Genomic DNA, 24,561 nt, shown 5'->3' on the forward strand with positions numbered 1-24,561 from the left:
TTTATCTTTTGATGTGCTAATGTTTGCCAGAACTACAATCAAACTACATTAAGAACATATCTTTGAGTATTTTTTTTCTTAGAGGTATCTATTTACAAAATATCAGAAAGTAATTTTCAGAGCAAATGTATTCACACTGTTAATTTTTTATACCTTGTGCCATCACTATGTCTGTCCTTTCAAAGGAAAAGGAAAATGAATCTGATAATGCTAAATTAGTATAAGGTACTGTCTTAGTCTGCTTGGGCTACTCTAACAAAAATACAAAAGACTGGGTGGCTTATACAAAGAAATTTCTCATAGTCTGAAGGCTGGGAAATCCAAGATTAAGACATCAGTGGATGCAGTGCCTGGTGAGAACGCACCTAGATGGCTGTCTTCTTGTAGCACCCTCACATGGCAGAGGGAGTAAGATAGTTCCCTGGGTTCTCTTTTAAAAGGGTAGTAATTTCATTCACAAAGACTCTACCCTCATGGCCTAATTAGTCACCTTGCAAAGGTCCTACCACCAAAGATCATCACAGTGGGGATTAGGTTTTTCGATACATGAATTTGGGGGTGGTAGTGAACACAGACATTCAGTCTATGGCAAGTGCCAGGAAATGTATGTATCCCTTCTTTAGTGTGTTGTTAAGGTTTACTTGATGATCACAGGAAAAATATGAACTATATCCTTTAATAATTTGCAAGTGGAGAGAAAGAACTTGAATCCAGGTTATCTTATCCAAGTTCAGATATTTTTATTTATTTTGCTTTGTTTTCCCACTGTATAATAAAAGAAGTGACATTAAAGTTCCCTTCATAAACACTAAAATAACTTGAACATCGATTGTGTGAAGGCAAAAATTACACTGGGCAAAGTTAATCAGGTAAGGAAGACTTGAAGACTATTGTGATAGGGGAGAGAGGTTGGAACTAAGTCTAAACTCAACTCCAATGAGTTGCAAGAGGCTTTTAAGAAGATTTACATCTCAACAGGGCAGAGAAAGAATTTACAGTTACAGCTTTTCTAAAGTAAATGGTCTAAGAAAGGGGAGGTCAGAGGCCTAGAGTCCGAAAGAAGCTTTGTCTAAAGTGTAGTGAAGCTGAGGAGAACATTAAAGCCATCTTGATCGATACCAACTGAAAATTTCAGACTAAAAGTAGATCTTGCAAATGACGCCACTTGTAACCTCAGCATGAGATTCAAATCCCTCTCTCTGATGGATGTTTAAGTATCAGCTACATACAGAGATGTGCATGGTGAATTTCAGTAATTGGAAGAGTGATTTTTTTTTGATTGAGTGAACATATTTTGTTGCAATTCATCTTTCACAGAGGGTGGAACTAAACAGTGAAAAATGATTTATCCTACTAAATTAAATAAATAATCCCTTCTTCTAATTTAATAATAAACAATTTATTCTAAATTATTTTTATTCTTTACTAAACATTAAAAATTATACAGTTCGTTATGGTTTTTGGTTTTTCAAACTATGCAAGCTGTGTCATTTGTATTTACTTTGAAAAACCAGGTGGCTGTGGTATTGTACTTTTTAATAATCTTAGCCTATTCTTCCTTCAAAATTGCTTTTCAACCAAGTAAAATTTTTTGGTTTTAAGATATTTTACTGCTACAGATGTTAAAATCTAAGCCTCCATATTTTTTACTAGATTGTAAATTAGATCTGTGAGTTGTAATGATAAATTGTAGTTGATTATGGAGTATTTAAAATAATAACCAGTAATATATATTCAATAATAAATTTGGCATTCTGGCAAATGTCTAAGAGATGTGATATCAAAAATAATGTGTTAGAAATGACACATCTCTAGGGCACTGCTGAACAATATACTGAAAGTTCACAGGATTCATTGCAGCAATTACCATACTCACTGTGCCTTTAAATGTGTCTTCACTTATAAATCTTTGGGCGATAAGCTTTAACAATGCCAACACATTTTCACCTATCAAACACCACGTTTTTCTAAGCTATTATAAAATTCAAGCACCTTACAGTGGAAAAAAATATATATTACATATTAAATCTAGAAAGAAAGAACAGTCAGTGGATATATCCATATTCTGTAATATAAAAAAGTTAGAGGTAGTTAAAAGAGACAAAAACACTAACAACTAATATTTGACATGGAAGCCAAGAATACTCCATGAACAAAAGACAATAACTGGGTCTGGGAAAATTGAGCATTTACATGTAAAAGATTGAAACTGGATCTTGATCTTATGTCACTTAAAAAAAAATCAACTCAGGGGCTCCTGGCTGGCTGCCAGTGGAGCGTGCAACTCTTGATCTTGGGGTTGTGGGTTTGAACCCCACGTTAGGTGTAGAGATTACTTAAGAATAAAATCTTTAAAATAAAAAAAAAGTCTTTAAAAAATCTTTTTAAAAAAGATAATTCAAAATAGATTAAAGATTTAAATATAAGAACTGAAACCAAAGAGGTCCTGAAAGAAACAGGGAAAGAAGCTTCTTGACGTGGGTCTTGGCAATGATTTTTTAGATACGACATCTAAGACACAAGCAACCAAATAAAAAATAAACAAGTGGAACCATCAAACTAAAAAGCTTCTGCACAGCAAAATAAATGATTAACAACATGAAAAGGCAACCTAGGGAATGGGAAAAAAATATTTGTAAACCATATACATCTGGTAAGGGGTTAATAAAAATAATAAATAAATAAATAGCAAATGATTTATTTAGTCAAATAATTGGCTAAAATCTGAAGAAACATTTTTCCCAAGAGGATTTTTTTTATTTTATTATTTATTATTCATGAAAGACAGAGAGAGGCAGAGACACAGGCAGAGGGAGACACAGGCTCCCTGTAGAGATCCTGATGTGGGACCTGGGATCATAACCTGAGCCAATGGCTGAGCCGCCCAGGCATCCCACAAAGAGGATATTCAAATGGCCAACTTGAGGTGGTGTTTGACATCACTAATTATTTGGGAATGCAAATCAAAACCACAAAGGGTATCACTTCACATTTCTTAGAATGGCTACTATCAAAAAGACAAGAGAGAACAAATGCTGGCAAGGATGTAGATCTTGGTTATGTACAAGTTCTGAGCTCACCCTCTGATACCCAAAATATGATCTACAACCTAATAGTAGTTTTCTTGCGGACCCTGATAGAACACAGCAAATATGAATGTGACATTGCTAAAGATGTCTAAGTTGAAAAGTATATTTAAGAAAATAATGGGATCCCTGGGTGGCACAGCGGTTTGGCGCCTGCCTTTGGCCCAGGGCGCGATCCTGGAGACCCGGGATCGAATCCCATGTCGGGCTCCCGGTGCATGGAGCCTGCTTCTCCCTCTGCCTGTTGTGTCTCTGCCTCTCTCTCTCTCTGTATGACTATCATAAATAAATTAAAAAAAATGTTTAAAAAAAAAAAGAAAAGTATATTTAAGAAAATAAAAGATTTAAAAAATATTTTTTAAAAAGATCTTTTTTAAAAAACAGTGTACTAGAAGAAGTTACTATAAAATGTAAAATACCAGCAAATTCAAGATATCTTTATTCCTGAACATTTTAAAGAAGAGCATAAGCTAAATTTTTAATTAAATAGATGAAATTCTTAATCTTTTGACATAATATTAAGGAATAAAAAATATTAACAGACACACCAACACTGTACTAACACTGTACTATCTAGAATATGTCATATATTAAATACGTGAAAATATGCATTGAATAAAACTACAAATAAGGTAATGTTGAGAGATGATAGAACAAAAGAATATCAGAGTACATATCATTGCTCTAAGGATCTTGGCCAATATTTGAGCCTGAATAACAACAACAACAACAACAAAAATGGCAGAACTTAACTGCAACACATCATTTCCTTTAAATATTAAAATATACATTATAATTAAAATCCTTAAAAAAATGGCTACCAAGCAAACCAACATGATTCTAGAAACTGAAAGAACCATCAAGAGTATTAACGATCAAGATAACTGAATCCTATAAATCTAAGGGAGCACAGGATAGGCAGACAGAGGCCAGGAAATTCTTAATATTACCTTCAGATATAAAGAATAAAAATCTGAGGTTGTGTCTTTATCTTACATGTTTGAAGAATGGTGAGTTCTAGAAAAGGCTGCCTACAGGGAAGGTGTGGAAAACTTAAGGTACATTATATTTTTGTTTCTGAATATTTCTCCCCTACACTCAAAGCATATATGTCTCTTCCCACTGGTATTTCTATTCCTCCTCGAGGACAGCAGATGTACTTCTTCCTCAAAAGCAGGCATGGACCTGTGCCTTGCTTGCACTGATAAAATATGAACGAATGCAAAGTGTGCCAATTCCAGTTTTCTGTAGCATTGCATGAGTTTGCTAATTCTAATTGAAGTGTGAATTTCAAAGTACATAATGAATAGAAGAAACATTCTGTAGCAGAAGGATGATAACCATTCAATTATGTGACAGGTGTTCTGGTCTAAGATGGTTGTACCTTCTTTTATTGAATAATCATTTAATAGGTGCCAGGCTCTATGGTGGGCACTGAGGACACAAAACGTGGCCATTTAACATCATTGTGGAAATCAGAAGAGAACTTGGATTTTCTTTGCAAGAAGGTTGCATACTGCCTCACTCAAACTCTTTCCTTTACCTGTAATGCTTTCAGGCTATAGAGATGTATGTAAAACAGAAAATAGCTTCGTAGTAAACAGTAACAAAGTGCAGAAAACAAGCGATGTGGATTCGGTGAGAACACTATCAAAACATGTCAAAAAGCAAAGAAAAAAATCTGGACAAAATCAACCCAACCAGGAAAAAAGTGACCAAAAAACGGGTAATAATGCATACGAATATACGAACAATGTACATTAGTTTATATATGCTGGGATAGAAGAAAACTTTCCCATAAATGATATGAACACTATAAATAATGTCGTAATGTTTTTTAAACATTTATTTATTTATTTATTTATTTGAGAAAGAGAGAAAGCACTTGAGCTTCAAGCTTCAAGCAGACTCCCCACTGAGCATAGAGCCCATTGTGAGGCTCGATCTCAGGACTCTGAGGTCATGACCTGAGCTGAAACCAAAGTCGGAGGCTTAACTGACTGAGCCACCCAGGCACCCCTCTAATAATATTTTTTTCTATTATTTTTGTCAATTTTTTTCTTTTTTATTTAAATTCAATTTGCCAACATATAGTATAACACCCAGTGCTCATCCCCTCAAGTGCCCTCCTCAGTGCCTATCACCCAGTTACCCCGTTCCCCCCACCCACCTCCTCTTCCACAACCTTTTGTGTTTCCCAGAGTTAGGAGTCTCTCATGGTTTGTCTCCCTCTCTAATTTTTCCTGTAATAACATTTGTAATAAAATAATACTTCTAACACAGAATGCACAGGGGAAAAAAAAGATGGGATGAAAATGTAACTTGCAAGGATGCCTGGGTGGTGTCTCTCTGTCTCTCATGAATAAATAAATAAAATATAAAAAAGAAAATGCAACTTGCAGATTTAAAAAAATCAAGGACAAAAATAACACTTGAATAAATAAAATTAATTCAAAATAGCAAGAAACAGAATGGACAGGGTGAAGCTAGCATAATCATGCAGACTCTTTTTGATCCTTTATATCATCAAGAAACATTACAGAAGTTCAACTTTGAGGGAAAAATATTTTAATTACCAAACTTGCATACAGGGGAACAATTCAGCACCACCTCAAACTTCTAACACCGCTAAGTGCTTGAGAAAGCTGCACTGATGACTGAGAAGCCTTGGACAGCGGAAAGTGTAATCTAAGAATCCTGCACTCTAAAGAATGAAGACTATGCAAATCTTAAGTCTGCATGTTATCAGGTATTTTCCAAAATATGTTGACATTGTTTTTGTCCAGTTAGCAGACTGTGGTATTGAAAACACCAGTCCCTTTCCAGCATGAAATATTTCTAACCATGCGTAGCTGATACTTGGATTCTACGACTTCAACAAGTTAAGGAAGCACGGCTGTATAATATCAATTGATTAATCAGGTAATGTTCTGGAAAGCCTATCTTGCCTTAGGTAGGTAGTTCTCAGTTCATAAAATCATATACTCTGTGGACGTCACAATTGTTTTTGTTTGCAGAAAACATTAACTGGGGTTTCATAAGTCTTGAACTGTGGGATGATGGTTTAAAAAACACAGAAAATACATAGATGCAAAATCAAGGAGAGGACTATGGACAGAGATCAAGCAAGAAACGGACTGTTCTGTTAAAGGTTTTCTTTCTCTTCTTTTCTCTTCCTTTTAAACATATACACACAAAACTTCAACGGTGTCCTTCTCTTTTTCTATTTGCACACCCACCCACCCACCCATTTCAAGCTTTAACATCTTCTCATAGCAGGGAGCCTGGTGGAGGTACAGCAACAGTTAAGTGGCTGACTTCCTCTCAGGTCATGATCTCAGAGCCCAAGGCTGGGGCTCTGGGTTAGGGCCCTGGGCTGGGGGCCTGAGCTGGGGCCTGAGCTGGTACCCTGGGCTGGGGCTCTGGGCTGGGACCCTAGGATGGAGCCCTGGGCTGGAGCTCTGGGCTGGGGCTCTGGGCTGGGGTCCTGGGCTGGAGTCCACATCTGGCTCCATGCTCAGTATGGAGTCTGCTTCTTCCTCTCCCTCACCCTCTCCCTCTGCCCCTTCCCACCTCTCGTGTGAGCACATTCTTTCTTTCTCTCTCTCTCTCTCTCTCTCTCTCTCAAATGTGTAAATAAAATCTCTAACATTTTCTCCTAGTTCAGAAATAGAATTATTGAACCCTGTAGATTAAAACAGTATTTAAGAATCTCCAATACCACATCTCCTACCACTCCACTAAAACATCTATGAATACATACAAAATGATGAGAACCCGCAAATGTAAATATCAGAATAAAAGGAAGTAGTCAGTGTCCGAATCTTGTAATATAGATCCATATCCAAAGCTTTTGTGATGAAGAATTTACCAAGCTTCCGTTCACTACATAGCTCGTTTCTTTTGTTTCTTGTTTTCCTTCTCTCTCCCTCCTCCTCTGCCTGCATCTCTTCCTCTCACCTTTTCTCATCTTCTCCTTCTCATTAAACAGCAGCTGCCTGGGAAATGATAGAGGATGCTTTAAATTTCTCTTATGGCCTATCCACTGCATCAAAGAATCAGTCTTTGATGACATGAAAATCGAGCAAGCAAATATATTTTGGCTGTTTGCTGATTCTTTTTCTTCTAGACAAAGTATTGACCTTTGAGTTACCTACCATTTTTCACATGTATTCAAAGGTAGTGATTCTCAAGAGAGAGAAAAAATCACGGAGGATAAAAGAAGAGTGTGTTTGTGTGCGCGTGCGCACTTCGGGGCAGGAGGGGGGTGCTGCTACTGATGGCATTTTAAATTCTCAACTGTACAGTCCCCACAAACAAAGCACTAGAAAAGAGTGGTCAACAGAAAAAAAAATTTTAAAAAATAGTTCTCGCTTGTTTTGAAAAATCTTTGTCATGTCAAGAGGTACAGATGATCAAAGGGTAGGGTCACAAGAGGATCTTGCCTTGTTGGAGGAGAGATGTAGGAGGTGAGATTTTGAGGGAAATTATGGATTGTACTTGGAGCTCTAGATGATAAATTGTCCTTTATGTGTAACCTGCAAAGGGAAATGTGCAAGCAGCCAGAAAGCAAAGTGCAAGAATTACTATTATACAGTAGTGATAATGATTATTATATCAACCGTCAGAACAATAGCAACCACTAAAGTTACTAAATATTCCTCAACTCCAAAGCATTATATTAAGTACTTGGCACATATTATATGATTTAATTCTCAAAATAGCCAAGAAGCACTATGACTAACCTCATTTTATAGATCAGGAAAGAGACACACGGTGTTCAATCAATTCAGCAGGGTCACCGCCCTGGTAAACAGTACTTGAGGTGCTGACATCGTACATGGGGCTTACGTTTGCTGCAGAGACCTTGAACTGCAGGCCAGTCCTGGAGTATTGACAGAAGGTGTGATGATTTTAACAGCAGCAACAAAACACCCACTGCATAAAATCTAAAACCAATTTTTATTAGGAACAATACTACGTCGTTACGTGTTATTTGGATATGAACCATATTCCAACCTTGAATGCTGCAGAAATTTGTCTCATCCTTTTTAAGGTCCTGTCTTCCCTTTCTTAATATTTTATTTTAAATGTTCTAAGAAATTGTCTAATTCTTTGCAATCCTAGGTCTTAATTTATTTCATCCTTAAATACAGAACTGCTAATGAGCCCTTTTCCCCCTGAGAGTTATCTAACCTGAAACCCAAGAATGCCATAACCTTTCTGGAAGTGTTTCTAATTGATTAGCAATTACAAGTAATTCAATTAAATGAGCTCATTTTTATTTTTGATGAAGTTGTTACTCTAATAATTATTTTCTGAGCACCGTACTTCAAGAATCTAAACATACTTGTTTTTTGCCCACGTGAAAATTAAAACAATGCCTCTTTCAATGCTTAATCCTTCCCTCATTAAACAACCCCTTTGGCGACTTTGCAACATGCAGACACTGTCACAATATTTTCAGATAAAGACGATTGTCACATGGTTTTACTAATTTATGTAAATATAGAATAGTTTAACAGGGCTGTGAACGCTCACATGGCTGCTTTTTTTTCCCCCAGTATTGAAAGATTGTCTGTAATGATAACCTGTCACAGACAGAAGAGTTGCAGAGCAGTTGAGGTGTTAATTAGTACACTTGGTTCCTACATAAATATTCTTAAGGACTGGAGGAAGAAAGAAAAACATGTCTTGAATAAAATAATAATAATAATAGAAAGGAAGGGAAAAATGAGCTAGAAAATTTTTAAAATTAGAATATTTCCAAGTTGAAAATGTCCAGTTAATAATTTAACTTACATGTTTTCTCTGACACAGGGTGATTTCTAATAAAGGAGAAGAAATTCAGCATATTTGAGAGTTAAAATAGGGCTTGGGGCACTGAGGTTATGTATACTGTTTTCTACATGCACCCGTATCTCTACGATATAATTACACGGAACACAGACACACGCGGCAATGGATGCAAATACATCGAGAGAGGTTCAGTAAGAAGAGAATCCAGAAGACATCCCATGAAATAAGAGAAGCAAGTTATAGAACTGAATAGCATGCTCACCCCGGACCAAAGAGAAGTTGTATAAAAGGTGTAGGCGTTTCCAGGGGATTTAAGATGAATTGGTGATTTGGGTGGCTGAAACAAGGTCAATTTCCTCCATTTGTTGACCCAGGTAGACAAGGGATAGTGATTAATGAACTAACTTTTGCAGACACATCAGCTGAGAAATGGTATTGATGGGACAAGGGATGGAAGGTGCATAACTCAGTTGTCCTCGGCTTCTTATTTTTTTAAGGGATGAGAACAGAGCACTTATCATTCAAGAAAGGGCACTGAAATCTGGAAAAAGAAATTTCCTAAATCTTTAAGCTCTTTCAGAGGAAATTAATTTCCTAGCACTTTTTGTACATTGAGAAATGGTTCAGTAAACTGTACATTATTAGGGAAATTTATTCAGTACATTGAGTGTGTTTGATGGTGTAAGATTGGATGATAGCAAAATGATGCAATATTTCCTTCTCTGAGTATTTTCCTAAACTATGAATGCCAAAATGCTTCACTGAAACATTCTCATTGCTTTAGCTGACCCCAATGTGAAGACAACTTTTGTAAAAAGGGAAATATTTATGATTAAATATTGGAATGAAGTCATCTTGCATCTTAAAACCAAGAAAGGAAAACCTTTATGGAGTAGAAAAGATCTCCAAACAAAATGCTCAAGAAGAAGGAATATATATTATAGATAACTTTCAAGGATTAGATTAACTACAATGGAATAATAGTCTTCATTCATTAGGAAAATAAATGTATTTTGATTTATCTGAGAGTACATAAATTCTCAGAAGATGAATATATCCCAGAAAAAAAATTAAAAAGCACCAAAGAAAGCAATGAGCTAAAAGGAAAACAGGAAAGCAAGTAAGTCAGTTAAGTATATTGCTAATCCATATGACTATATTTTTAAAACACAGTAGTTAGAATAATCTAATTTAATGTATTTAAAAGCTAGCTGGAATTAAAATTCTAGATGTTAATAATAATAGAAATTAGCAAGGAGAAACTTGAGAGGAAAATTAAAACAAGCTTTTAATTTACTGAAATATGCACATATATGTATTTTTTTGTTAAGATTTTAGGTGGGGGGTGGGGGGTGGATCCCTGGGTGGCTCAGTGGTTTAGTGCCTGTCTTCTGCCCAGGGCTTGATCGAGTCCCGCATCAGGCTCCCTGCATGGAGTCTGATTCTCCCTCTGCCTGTGTCTCTGCCTCTCTCTCTTTGTCTCTCATGAATAAATAAATAAAAATCTTAAAAAAAAAAAAAAGATAAGGTAGGGGAGATCTCTAAAAGCATATACAGAGGTATATATCATCCTAACCAATGGAGTAAGAAAAATGAAAGTAAAGTCCAATCAGTGTTAGAGAAATCAAGAAAGGTGAACGAAGAAAGCACACACACACACAAATTAAATACAAAACACAAAATGGTATATGTCAAATAATCCCAAATAAATCAGTAACTATAATGATCATAAATAGATTAAACATTCCTTTAAAAAACAGAGACTCCTTTTGGATTAAGAAAGAATGAAACCTATCAAGTAACTCCAAATAAATCAGTAATAACACACAAAAAAATTAACCTATTACAGATCTGATAATAAGCGCAGGTTTCTTTTGATTTAAAAAACCCCACAGTTACCTTAGGAACAGATAATATCAAATATTTTAAAATAAATATTGATTACATTGACTAGAAAGACAAATTAGAGAAAATAAGTATAATCAACTTCTTCAAAGGGGTTCTCCTGCAAAGAAGAGGAAAGAAGTACCACAGTGACTGGTGGGGAAAAGGATAAGAACAGCACTTTTTTAAAGAAGGAAAAGCAGTAAGGCTGTGTGTTTGTTCATGGAAATGATACAATAGAGTAGTTTAAAAAAATGAGGATGGAGGAAACAATGTGGATAATTGCTGGAGCAATGTTTTATACAGGCAACAGTCCCTGTGTATAGGTTTCAAATCAACAGATAATGTTTTAATATAATATCCGAATCATGAACATTACCCTTATATGAGGAAATCATTAAAAAAAATCCTTAATGATATATATATATATATATATATATATATATATATATATACAGAGAAAGGAATAACAGTTAAGGTACAACTGTTCTAATTCATGATGGCATATCAACAAATGCTCTTAAAATTAATAAATTAGAACATAGGCTCAAGATAGATAACATATTACATATCTATCACATATGTAAAATATGCACATATATACACACACATATATACACACATAAATGTACATCTATCATAGATACAAACAGTAGGAGACCTAAAAGCAAAAATGTTGAGCACTGGTTGCCTTTGTGAGTGAGAAAGATGAAGAGTGCTTTTATTCGGAAATCCATATTCTTCTTTGTCATTTAAAAATGATTACCACTTGTATGCATCATCACTATACTGGAACAAAAAAATAGGGGCACCTGGGAGGCTCAGCGTGCTCAGCCTCAGCCTTGGGCTCAGCCTTGGGCTCAGCCTTGGGCTCAGGGTGTGACCCCGGGCCTGGGATCGAGTCCCACATTGGGCTCCCTACAGAGAGCCTGCTTCTCCCTCTGCCTGTGTCTCTGCCTCTCTCTGTGTGTCTCTCATGAATAAATAAGTAAAATATTTTAAAAAATAAGTTATTCTTATATTAATGAATTATAATACATTTTATCAATGGGATATATAAAGATGAAATTACATAGAATAAGAGAAATCTATACAGGTTGACAATGAAAGATGTTCCAATATATTGTCATGTGAAACATTTCCAGTTGCAGAAAAAATATGTATTAAATTCTAAATACATATATTTATTTGAGTATAGAATGAAATTGGAGAGAACAACTTTCAAGTTGGACTTTTTAAAAAACCGGAGCATGAATTACTCAACTATACTAATGAATAAGGTTCAGGAAATAATACCAATTCTAGAAGTCAGGAGTTTCTGAGAAATATTTGAATTATAGTGTAATGATATATGCCATTTTGGGGAATCAAATAAGTTTCTTCTTTTGAAAGAATAAGGAATGAGGTCATGGAGCGTCCATTAACTTTTATCAATTTGATCGCTTTTAGTGACATCAATTGCTGACCGCTGAGAAATGAGAACCTATCTTTCATTCAGAATTTCTAAAGAGATGAGAACAGGAAGTCAGACCTATCTTTCTGTCTTGACTCCCTGTGTAGCACTTGCTATAACCCTGAATCTCTACATGTAAATTATGGTAATAATTTCTGTCATTTCATAGGGCCATCAGATGTTTTCAAATTCCGTTAGTTTGTAAGTTAAACACAAATTAAACATTTTTATGATAAAAGGTAAATGTTTTAGACATTCCAAATTAAAATTGTATTAACCATTGCAACGTGATAAAGTTGTCTCATCAATATTTTGAAACTAAGTCTAGTTGTATATTTCAGAATTTAAATCCACGGACTCGGAACCCAGAGAGTACCTAAATTAGACCTCTTCTGGCTCTAATATTTACCAGTTGTGTGATTGGTTAAAAAAACAGACACCACTAACACGTCTGTGTGTTTCAGTTTCCTCATCCATAAATGAGAATTTTAAAGAAATACCTAATTGATGAGGCCATATTAAAAATTAGTGTTTTCAAAAGTACTAGGAAAAGAGCTCGATAGGTTATAAAATGCTATAGGAAGTATTTGCTAAATCAATTAAAATATAAATTAATAGGAAAAGAGTTAAAGTCTGGCAGTGTCATATGTTATATCACACATGGTCCAGATTTTTCTCTAGTCCATTTCTAGTCGTATATTTCAAGTTTTTGAGAAATTAAATTTTGGAAGTAGATATTAATTGAATGGAAACACACCCTGTATATATTATTATGTATTTTTTACATAATTTTTACAAAATTAAACAGCTATTGTATTATCTCATGTTAGAACGATACTGATGAACTCAAGCTGCAGGGCAATTTCTGTTCGAGTGAGAAAAGAAATCTAGTATATTAAAAATATCAAAGGCATCTACTGAATAAACCAAAGCATCATGTTAACCGCTTAAGAGTTGGCTTGAAAATATGGTTCCAAACCTAGATAGTCACAAGGTTTATACGAGGAGTTTATGTAAACAGATATTCAGACTCCGCCCACCAACACATAATCCGGAATCTCTAGATTTCTAGGGCCAGGACCACAGAATCCTTTTTCAAAAAAGTAAAATAAAACAAAATCTTCTTTAGCTGCTGTAATTATAAGCACAGGTGGGAACCTCTGGTTTAAAAAAAGAATTTCTTTTTTTTTTTCTTAAAAGACTCTTTCAAATAGTTACTTCTATCATTGTTTTATTTAAGACTGTGCATCTGCGTATGAACTAACTGCCAAGGATTCGTTTAAAGCCAGGAAACTTAAATTATGCTTTCCTTGTCCCATCTATGCTGCCCATTCCACCCTTAATGATCCAAGCGCTGCCAAGTTCAAATCTTTGTGTACAGGAGCCGTCAGTTCTCCACATGCTCAGTTTGTGTGGTGTGGGCAGTAGACTCGCACGGGAACATGGGCTCGCGAAGAGAAGGAAAATACTTTTCACTGCTGTCAAAAACCAAAAGTACAGGAGGCGCCCATGTGGCTCAGTGGGTTAAGCGTCTGCCTTTGGCTCAGGTCATGACCTCAGGGTTCTGGGATGGAGCTCGGCATCGGGCCCCCTGCTCCACGGGGAGTCTGCTTCTCCTTCTTGCTCGGACCCTCCTCCCCACTTGTGCTCTCTTTCTGTCTCAAATAGATAAATAAAATCCTTAAAAACAAAACAAAACAAAACCCTTAAAAGTACAGCCTCTACTGAAATAGGATCTTGCTTTCAAAATTCAACATCAGAGTCTGATGAGGTCATTGCCCAGTGACCCACTGCCCCTTGAACAGAGCAACTAAGCTGTAGCATATTTAATTTTTTATTAAGGAGACGGGTAGGGGAGGTTGCCATTCTAGTTCAGCATGGGCCAGCTGACAAAGCTCAAGCTATCGAGTGATCGTGCAGTGAAAAGAGGAAGAGGATATATACTTTTATATGACTTGGCAAATCGTGATTTCATAGTGCTATGCTATTTACTCTCTAGATAAAAAAGACGCAGCTACATCGTTAGTAAAAATAAGGTATGTGGCTGTTTAGAGGTGATTTGTTTAAGAAATATTAGGTATAATATCTCAGGAGGCAGATTACAGAAATCCTCTTGCTTTTTGCACCAATCTGGTATGAGTTGCTAGTGATAGGATTCAAGTAAATTGTAAGCAGACAGTTTATTGGGAGGCGTCCACACTGGAGTGTTGACAAACATTTCAAAAAGACAGCAAGGGTTTCCATTTCAGAGCCAAATCAGCTGTAACTGTCTATCTTTCATTGCCCTGTAATAAAGGGATGCATTTTAATAGGGTGTAATTGGTTTTAGATCTCCATGTCTTTCATCTCTTTTCCATAAAGGTTCTGGAAATATCCTAGAAAGGCATTGATAGTTCCTTTATTCCTTTGGTCTTCATTCATAGTGATATTTAACACTAAGTCTACTGCTATGGGTTTCTATGGGAACCACGTTCTTGCTAACACGAGGAACTATATGGAAGGACTTAGAGTCTTAGACATTTTCACCTTCCGCCCTAACATGTTTGTCAAGCAAAAGGAATTGCTGTTCCTACCTGCATGATATATCACCAGTACTTCCTTCTATACAGCCCACTCGGTATTTTTCCCCATTAGGGTTCCCCAAATGTTACTTTTGTTCAGTTATGTGATTCCCTTGCTTCCCATTTAACTTTTCTGTTCAGAAAATACATGTGTGAAGTCAAAGTGCTACTCCTTTTCAGTTTTCTTTTCCAAAATCACCAAGTTAACTCAACAAGAAAATCAAAGAGATTCAGACTAGTTGTGTCCTGACACTTATCAAACAGTCATGTGATTAGGTTATTCACACACTTCACCTTGTCTCTCTGTTTCTGTTTCTTTCTCTCTCTCTATGGAATCATGAAGGCAAAAATTATTTCAATTTTTTATTATTATTATTTTTTTACAAAGGCAACATTTGTATGGACACTTTATGTTATCAGAGTCCAATTTGCTTGTTTTGATACATGACTTTGCTACTGCCTTTCTCACAGGGCAGCAGGAAAAAAAAAAAACTGCTATTCTAAGTCATCTGGTAATCAACCTTGTTCAAGCTAAGTAAGAGTCGGTAAGTCTCACCTGGCAGATGGGGATCTGGTGCCAACAGATTCTCAAAAATTACTTTTTTTTTTAGTAGTCTCAACACACAACATGGGCCTCGAACTCACAACCCTGAGACTAAGAGTCTTATGCTCCACTGACTGAGCCAACCAGGAGCCCCTCAAAAGTCACTTTTACAAAATTTTACTTTTATCAGCAAACATTCAATGTCTGAAAGGCTTAAATAATAAAATTTTAGAAGATAATTGAGAGCCATTAGGACTGTCACATGTCTTCTTTAGCAGAACAATGTATCTGCTCCAATATCGATGGACCGAGGACGGGAAACATACTTCCTTCTTACAACATCAAGAAATGGTGATTATTTAATTCATAAGACAACAAACTTGACAGGGTGCTACACCTGCTGTAAGGAGTAAAGAAGCTATTCAGACAAACCCCAGGCAATACTCTTGTTTGGAAGCCCCTGTTACGTGAGCACCACATGGAAGTTACAGTTCATTAAATCTCTTTCATACGGGGTTTGGAGAAAATACTTTGCAAAATGTTTTTATTATTCTGAGTTGACTAGTAGCTTTAGTAAATAGAACAGCCAATAATTTATCCAAGATTTTAAAGACATAAAATGATTTTATAATTACATGTTTTGTGATCATACACATCAGTAATGTAATATCTTCTGCAAAATTTTCTCCTACCTGCATTCTTCTCTACCTACTTTCCTTTTCTTCCCTTCCTTCCTTTCTTTTCTTTCTTTCTTTCTTTCTTTCTTTCTTTCTTTCTTTCTTTCTTTCTTTCTTTTTCTTCTTTCTTTCTTTCTTCTTTCTTCTTTCTTTCTTTCTTCTTTCTTTCTTTCTTCTTTCTTTCTTTTCTTCTTTCTTTCTTTCTTTCTTTCTTTCTTTCTTTCTTTCTTTCTTCTCCTTTCTTTCTTTCTTTCTTTCTTTCTTTCTTTCTTTCTTTCTCTTTCCTTTCTTCTTTCTTTCTTTCTTTCTTTCTTTCTTTCTTTCTTTCTTTCTTTCTTCTTTTTTCTTTTTTCTTCTTTTTTCTCTTTTTCCTCTTTCAGATTAATCAGTGTGTGATAACCGTATAATTGTTGGCAATGGTATTGTTAACTACAAATGCTTTTTCACATCCATGGGATTATTAAGTCTCTCTGGCAAGTACATTCTATGTCATGCACATGAGAACAGAAACCACGCTGTAGAACACTGTAAATTATACCGGCTGAGCTTTAAATGCCATACAAATGTAGCCTGTGAGTAGGTTTCAGTCCCACCCGCTGTATGAGCACAATACTAGATATGAAAAACTGTTCTGGAATTCTAAAGATGAACAAACATGGAAAGAATATAGAACAGCAGCTAAAAAAGAACTGAAGGAAGCACATCTCCATTTTTCCCCAAGATAGTTTCAATTATTCAGTGGCATCTATGACTACTAATAGATAAATAGTTCAGTACTTAAGTAGAACAATAAAAATTCAGTTAATTATGTTGATATGACTAAATATATTTTTCTTGTTAAAAATGACTACTTCCTTGAAAACTGTACCAATTTAAATCTAGTATTTCTTTCTATTTACTATGACTTAAAATGTCCTACAGATCTAATTTTAGCCCATGATATCAATGAGAGCCATATTCCAAAATAAAACACACATAGGTAAAAAAGCAAGTAAATATGCTAAGAACTGAATATGATGAAAACTTAATGCTTTGCAATCAATAACACTGGTACTTACCAGTCAGTGTTTGAAAACAGACATTTCATCGCACATAACAAAAGAAAACATAAAAGTCTGTTTTAGAAAGGAATAAGGTATCTGGACTTTGGAAAGAAAAGGTGGTAATGGAATAGGGTATATATTTTGGTACTCGATGAGTAGAAGCAAATTGTAAAAATTCAGTAGCAGATAGGTATAGCCTCTTCATCATGGCCCAAATCCCTAGAAATAAGTAAAAGATGTAAAATAGAAGATATATCTATATGAAAAGACACACGGATTTGAATGAAAGAGGAAACCACAGCTCCACAGGAGCAGGATCACTCACGCAGAAGACGAGGGACACGGTGCAGCACTGGTTACGGGAGTCAACATCTGAATTGACATTTGGAGGGTTGCTGGAGAATCCACCAAGCCAACCAACATTCTTGTTAATATTGTCGAGTAGGGTAGCAGGGGTATTGATCCCCAAAGAGGAGCAGTGAGTGTGAGAACTCGGGGAAGAGGCCGAGGGGGCTGAGCAGCCGATGAATCCAGGTGTGGAAAAGCCCTCTAAGCCACAGAACCCTGACTGCCCCAGGGCCCAGCAATCTACAGCTCTACAGCACCACAGGAAGGACTAAAGAAAAAATCAGGAAGGCCAGGAATTCGTTCAAGTGATAAGTGTGCAGTACGTGACTGCTGTTTTGAAGCCATTACTCATACCTTCTATTTCTTGAGATGACAACATCCTCATTTTCTTTTGAAAATCTACCTGTCCGGGCTGGAGTCTCCTGGGCCTGGGGCTGCTCTCCTGGGCCCTGGGGCTGCTGCTGCCCTCTACAGACCACATGACAAGTATTTTCTGGAGAGAAAGGCCACAGCCTGCGAAGCTTTATGTAGGAGATAGGAAGAACCAAGTTCTGTGACTTAGTACACCAGGTGCCCCGGGAGTCAGCAATCCGCTTGGCTCTCCTAGTGGACGAGCTGACAAATTCCCTTTTAAGTGGAAACAGTTTAAAGTGATCACTTGTCACTGGCAACAGACAGACTCTCATCCGTGGTATGAAAGTCCACAGACGAAAAGAAAGGAAAGTTCAAGAGAGAGGAGGCATTGATATAGAGGTACTAAGTTTCCAAATTTTTTTTTTTCTAATAGGAACTCCTGGAAGAAAAGTCTATATTTTAAGGGAGAATAAAGAAAATCAAAATTGGCAAAATGCAAAAGAAAAAAAAAAAATCAGGGTCAGCTAAGCCCTAAGCAGGATGAATCAATGAAGACACGACATCTAGATGTTTCATGGGATTTTAAACTGGCGAGAATTTTAAAATTCCGAATTTCCAAACGTGGAAATTTGCTTGCTCTGTCTGACTGCATTTTTCAAACCTACCCCATTCCGTCTGAGGATAGGGTTGTTGGGCTTCGAGGCCCAATGCAGTGCCTGTCCTAGCCCTCTTTCAAAGTTCTTTAAAGATTCTGTGTCATGTCCTTGGTCTCTATGCTGTTTGAGAATCTTCTCTTTTCGTGTGCATGTCCTGGCCTCATATGTTTGTGAAATCGGGATTCAAGCTCTACCTCATTTCAGTGTAACCTACTTGTTTAAATTAACAAATTTATTATATGAATTCGGTTTCTATCTGCCTGCTTTTGGTTTCCAGCACTCCCTGCTTGGGGCAACCCCGGCCTTCCACCCAAGCTTGTCCGCCAGGCCATCGGAGCTGCACTGTGGTCAGTGCGTTCTCTAGATGTGGGCAATTTAGTTCGCTAGGCGATTCACGCTGCTTTCCGTTGTAAACATGCTGAGCTACTGGAGCACATCGCAACTGGCTTCTGAATATCAGAGTAATGAGGAGTTACTACGGCTTCCTAGTTTACGGGCAACATGTACATTAAATGTGCTTATGAGCATTTTAAGAAACTCTAACGGTTTGTTCTTCAAGAAAACTCTAGGAGTTCTGCCAAATATTCCACGATTTGGCCAATACTCAAGAAGACTTTATGGGGCACACTTTTATTATCCCATTCTACGTGACATTGGTTTACCTTTGAACCCAACTGAAGTCCATTACACTCTATAACTCAAGTTAAAGGGTCTATGTGTAGGAAATTTCCTTACCACAGCGGTATGACTCTCCATATTTTTTTTATTTATTAAAATTACCGAATGCTCAAAATCCATCAACGTCTAGGCACTTCAAAGTATAATAAAAGATGATACTGGAATGTGTATATCGCTGCAAACCGACTATGAAATAGAGTATGAGAGAAGTTTTCCATAATTATGTAGGCCACAGAATTTTTTTTTTATCTTACTTGTCCAGATTGCGTAATTTTTAATTACCCTAATATACCATTTTGTTCAAATAATTAAAATATTTTAAAATGCAATGATGATAGGTAACTGTCCGGCCTATAAGTGGATGAATGCTTTAGGGTTCATATTCACATATATTCAGTTGAATTTTTAGTTACTTCATGACACAACTATTTTTCAATGGTTGGATGCAACCACCCAAAAGTGGTGCCTTTAACAGAGAAAGAGATTTAACTCTCAATAGCTGAGCGATGCTGATACTAATTGAGAGCTTTAAAATGGCTCCTCGAATATCCATTTTTTGAATGCCAAGCAAGCCACTAATCAAAGCAGTGATTCTGAGGATGACCTGAACTACATAAGACAGTCACAGCTGGTATCCCAAGGGGTTGGCAAACAGTTCACTGCAGCCCAACTAATCAGCTTCCAGATAATATGTCTGAGGTCCAAATGCTCGGTGGGAAATCTCAATTGTGTTTCCTTCTATGCCTCACGCAACATTATATTTTAGCTAACAGAAGCAGCTGGAGGGAGCGGGAGAAACAGGAGATACCTTCTCATAGCTGAACACACTTATGTGACCCTCCTTCACATGAATAAACAGAGCATTTCCAAAGCTCCCCGCTGGCTCAGTGGGTAGAGCGTGCAACTCTTGATCTTGGGGCTCTAAGGTCAAGCCCCACAATGGGTGTAGCAAGTACTTAAAAATGAAATCTTAAAAAAAAATAAATGAACAAACAGACCCTTCCTATCACTCAAGAAAACCCTGAGTGCCTCCCGCCCTCAACTGAACTCTTAGGGCACGGAGTGGTTTTACCTTTCTCTGCCCCTTGTACACGTGGAATCCTACTACATCGCGCCTGACTTCTTTCACCCAGTGTTGTGTTTGAGATTCGACTCTATTGCCACACACGGATCTTTCATTCTGTTTGCTATACATCATTCCCTTATGCGAATTTGCTAGAGTTTAATTTCCATTCCTACTATTGAGAGCCCTTTTGATTTTTGTGGGTGGTGTTACTACTACTCTTCTATTTTGCCAAATGATTCTATGTTTATTTTGGCATTTCTTTTGAGTACATCCCTACAGTGGAATTTCTAGGCGATAGAGAATGTGTATGTTCAATTCTGCCCAATACTGACCCACAGGTATAGTATGAACTGTTTCTATTCCTAAGAATATATATGAAAATTTGAAATAAATGAAAATTTGGGCTCTCCGTCATCAGCCACATGTGGATTTCACCAATTTAGCAATCTTGACGGGTATGTAGTGGTATCACCCTCAAGTTTCAACTTGCATTTCTTTGAGGACTATATGAACTGGACATCTTCTCATGTTATTGGTCTCTTGAATAACCTTTTGTGTGAAAAGCCTTTATGGGATCATATCCTTTGCGCGGTATTTCTAGTAGGTATAACTTCTTCAACTCATTGATTAAGGGAGTTTCAGGTATATTATAGATGCAGGTGGTATGTTAGATACATTATTAACATACCTTTCCCACACCGTTGCTTGGGTTTCATTCTCAATGCTATCATTTGAGGAACATAAGTTCCTAATATTAATTTGTTTCTTTTTTTTTCTTTTTTCTTTTTTTTTTTTTTTTTTTGGTGAGCACTGTGTCTTGTTTAAGAAATCCACTATCTGAGGTCATGAAGGCGTATTCATTTATTCATTATTTTTTTCTGTAAATGTTTTGTTTGTATTTAATATTTAGATATTAAAATATTAAATCTACCTGGGGAAGCCATCTGGCCCTGGACATTTGTTTGTTGGGAGATTTTCGATTAGTTTATCAATTTCTTTGCTGGCTATTAGTGTGTTCAAATTTTCTTCTTTCTTCCTATTTCAGGTTTGGTACCTTGTACATTTCTAGAAATATGCCCATTTCTTCCAGATTGCCCAGTTTGTTGACATACAATTTTTCATGATATTCTCTTATAATTGTTGGTATTATGGTGGTGTTGGTTATGATCTCTCTACTGGCATTCGTGATTTTATTTACTTGAGTCCTTTCTCTTTTCTTTTTGACAAATCTTGCTAGAGATTTATCAATTTTAATATTCTTTTTAATATTCTTTCAATTTTAATATTCAGCTCCTAGTTTCATTGACCTGTTCTGGGATTTTGTTGTGGTTGTTTCTTCGTTTCTATAACCTTTCTTTCTGCTCTAATCTTTATTATTTCCCTTCTTTTGCTGACTTCCTTTATTGTTCTTTTTCTAGCTCTCTTAAGTTAAGGTTAGGCTATGTACATGAGATTTTTCTTATTTTTTGAGGTAGGCCTGCATGGCAATATACTTCCCTCTTAGGACTGCCTTTGCTGCATCCCAAAGGTTCTGGACTATTGTATTTTCATTTTCATTTGTTTCAGTGTATTTTTAAAATTTCTTCTTTAATTTCCTGCTGTACTCATTCCTTCTTTAGTAGGATGTTGTTTAACCGCCACGTGCTGGTGATCTTTCCAAATTTTTTCTTGTGGTTGACTTCAAGTTTCATAGTATGATAGGAAAATACGCATGGTGTGATCTCAAACTTTTCGTATTTATTTGTTGAGGCCTGATCTGTGACCCAGTATGTGATCTATTCTGGGGGATGTCCTATGTGTGTTCTGCTGCTGTAGGATGAAATGTTCTGAATATATCTGTTCAGTTGACCTGGCCCAATGTGTCATTCAAAGCCAGTGTTTCCTTATTAATCTTGTGTTTAGATGATCCGTCTGTTGACATATGTGGGTGTTAAAAGTCCCCTACTATTATTGTATTATTATCAATGAGTTCCTTTATTTTTGTTATTGTTTCATATATTTGGGTGCTCCCACGTTGGGGACATAAATATTTACAACTGTTAGGTCTCCTTGTTGGATAGACCAACTTTATTATGATATAGTGGCCTCCTTCATCTCTTGTGACAGTTTTTGGGTTAAAATCTAGTTTGTCTGATATAACTAGGGCTACTCTGGCTTTATTTGACATTAAGCATGATAAATGGTTCTCCATCCCCTCACTTTCAAATTGCAGGTGTCTTTATGTCTGAAATGAGTCTCTTAGAGGCAGCATATAGATGGGTCTTGTCTTTTTATCCATTCTGATGCCCTTTGTCTTTTGACTGAAGTATTTAGTCCATTTAAATTCAAGTTATTTTTTTTAAGATTTTTTATTTATTTATGAGAGACACAGAGAGAGAGAGAGAGAGGCAGAGACACAGGCAGAGGGAGAAGCAGGCTCCATGCAGGGAGCCCCCATATGGGACTTGATCCCGGGTCTCCAGGATCACGACCCGAGCTCTAAGTGGCGTTAAACCGCTGAGCTCCCCGGGCTGCCCCAGAGTGATTATTGATAGATATGGATTTAGTGCCCTTGTATTACCTGTTAACTCATTGTTTCTGGGGATTTCCTGTGTTACTTTCTAGTTTTGTTGCTTTTGGCCTGCCTTGCCCACTCAAAGAGTCCCCCTTAATATTTCTTGCAGGGCTGGTTTAGTGGTCACAAGCTCCTTTGTTTTTTGTTTGGGAAAACCTTTATCTCGCCTTCTATTCTGAATGACAGCCTTGCTGGATAAAGTATTACGGGCTGCATCTTTTTCCCATCCAGTACATTGAATATATGCTACCCTTACTTCTGACCTGCCAAGTTTCTGTGGAGAGATCTGCTGCCAATCCTGTTTGTCTTTCCTTGTAAATTAGGGATTTCTCTTCCCTTGCTGCTTTTAGAATTTTTCCTTCTGTATTTTCCAAATTTTACCATGATTTGTCTCGGTGTTGGCTTGCTTCTGTTGATTGTTGGGTGCTCTCTGTGTCACCTGAATTTGAATGTCTGTTTCCTTCCCTAGATTAGGGAAATATTCAGCTATAATGTACTCGGATGAACCCTCTGCCTCCCTTTCCCTCTTGTCTTCTTCTGAGACTGATACAAATGTTATTACACTTTATGGAGTTGTTGAGTTCCCTAAGTCCACATTTGTGATCTGATGTTTTTCTTTCTGTCTTCTTTTCAGCTTCACTATTTTCCCTATAATTTTATCATCTATTTCACTTACTCGTTCCTCTGCATCTTCCATTCTTGTGGTCGTTAGATCTAGTCTGTTTTGTATCTTAGTTATAACATTTTTTTAAATTTTGAGCCTGACTAGTTTTTATGTCTTACCTCTGTGGTAAGGGGCTGCCTGGTGTCTTCTATGCTTTTCTCAGGCCCCACCAGTATCCTCATGATTGTTGTTTTAAATTCTGGATCAGGTATGTTATTCATATCTGTTTTGATTACATACCTGGCCATGATCTTTTCTTGTTCTTTTTTTGGGGATGAATTCCCCCATCTCGGCATTTTGTCTAGGTCTCTGTCCCCTCTGTTAGGAAAGCCTGTTAAATTTCCTGCTCCTGAGAGTAAGGGCTTTATTAAGAAGAGGTCATATACTGTCCAGGGCCTGGTACTTCAGAAAGTGCTTCTGGAGTATGCTGTGTCCACTCTGCTGCTGCATCTTGTCAGTCCCCTGAGAACTTCTTGCCTGCAGTGGGGAGTGTTTGGATCTTGTCCAGAGTGTGGCAAGTTTTAACTAGGAGTGCTCTGGTCTGCTTCTTAAAAGAGGCCTGATCTTATGTCCACTAGAGCTGAAGCTTTGCGGCACCCTGGTCAGCACCCACGTCTTTCAGAGAAGGGGGCACCTCTCTGACTCTCAGGTACATTTGCCCTAGTAGAGAAGCACCTGTAGAGCACAGAGGGGCAGGGCTTGGTGTAAGCAGCTCTGGCCTCCACTCTTGGAGCTGTGCTGCTCACTGAAGTCCGTCTGTGCTGATGTGTGGAGGGAAAAATAATGCAAGCCCACCCCCACCTCCCTTGAGAGGGGAGTTCATGCCTGCTGCCATGTGGGAAGCCCTCACAGAAGAGCAAACAAACTCCGCTTGTGTGTCCCAGGCACCCTTCAGATTCCTGCCTTCATCCTGTCTGTGTCCGGGCTGTCTGCCCTCTGAGCAGCACAGTGCACCTGTGTTTTATCTCCGGCATGTCAGCTGAGTTTCAAAACTCCAAACTTTAGGAACCTGGCATGGCGTGTACCATTGCTGGGACTCTAGGGGAGGGTCTTACCACACTGGGGCTGGTGCTTGTTTGTCTCAGAAGGGCAGTCACACCAACATGCAGGGGCTTGGAATTTAGAGTAAAGCACAGCAAAAGCCTGGGCCCAGGTTAACCACCCTCAGCAGGTGTCTCTGCCCCATGCTTAACG

At 37.2% G+C, this 24,561-nt stretch overlaps 1 long non-coding RNA gene across 1 annotated transcript in view; it reads right to left on the reverse strand.

Annotated features, from left to right (window-relative positions):
- The window catches only part of LOC144288228 (uncharacterized), a 68,914-nt gene extending 60,952 nt beyond the window's left edge, over window positions 1-7,962 (reverse strand). The window contains exon 1 of the long non-coding RNA XR_013356199.1: window positions 7,832-7,962. This is a non-coding gene — a long non-coding RNA (uncharacterized LOC144288228). The remainder of the gene's footprint in view (window positions 1-7,831) is intronic.
- Window positions 7,963-24,561: the final 16,599 nt, after the last annotated feature.

Source organism: Canis aureus, chromosome 18 (assembly GCF_053574225.1).
Source record: "Canis aureus isolate CA01 chromosome 18, VMU_Caureus_v.1.0, whole genome shotgun sequence".
Taxonomy (NCBI): Eukaryota; Metazoa; Chordata; class Mammalia; order Carnivora; family Canidae; genus Canis; species Canis aureus.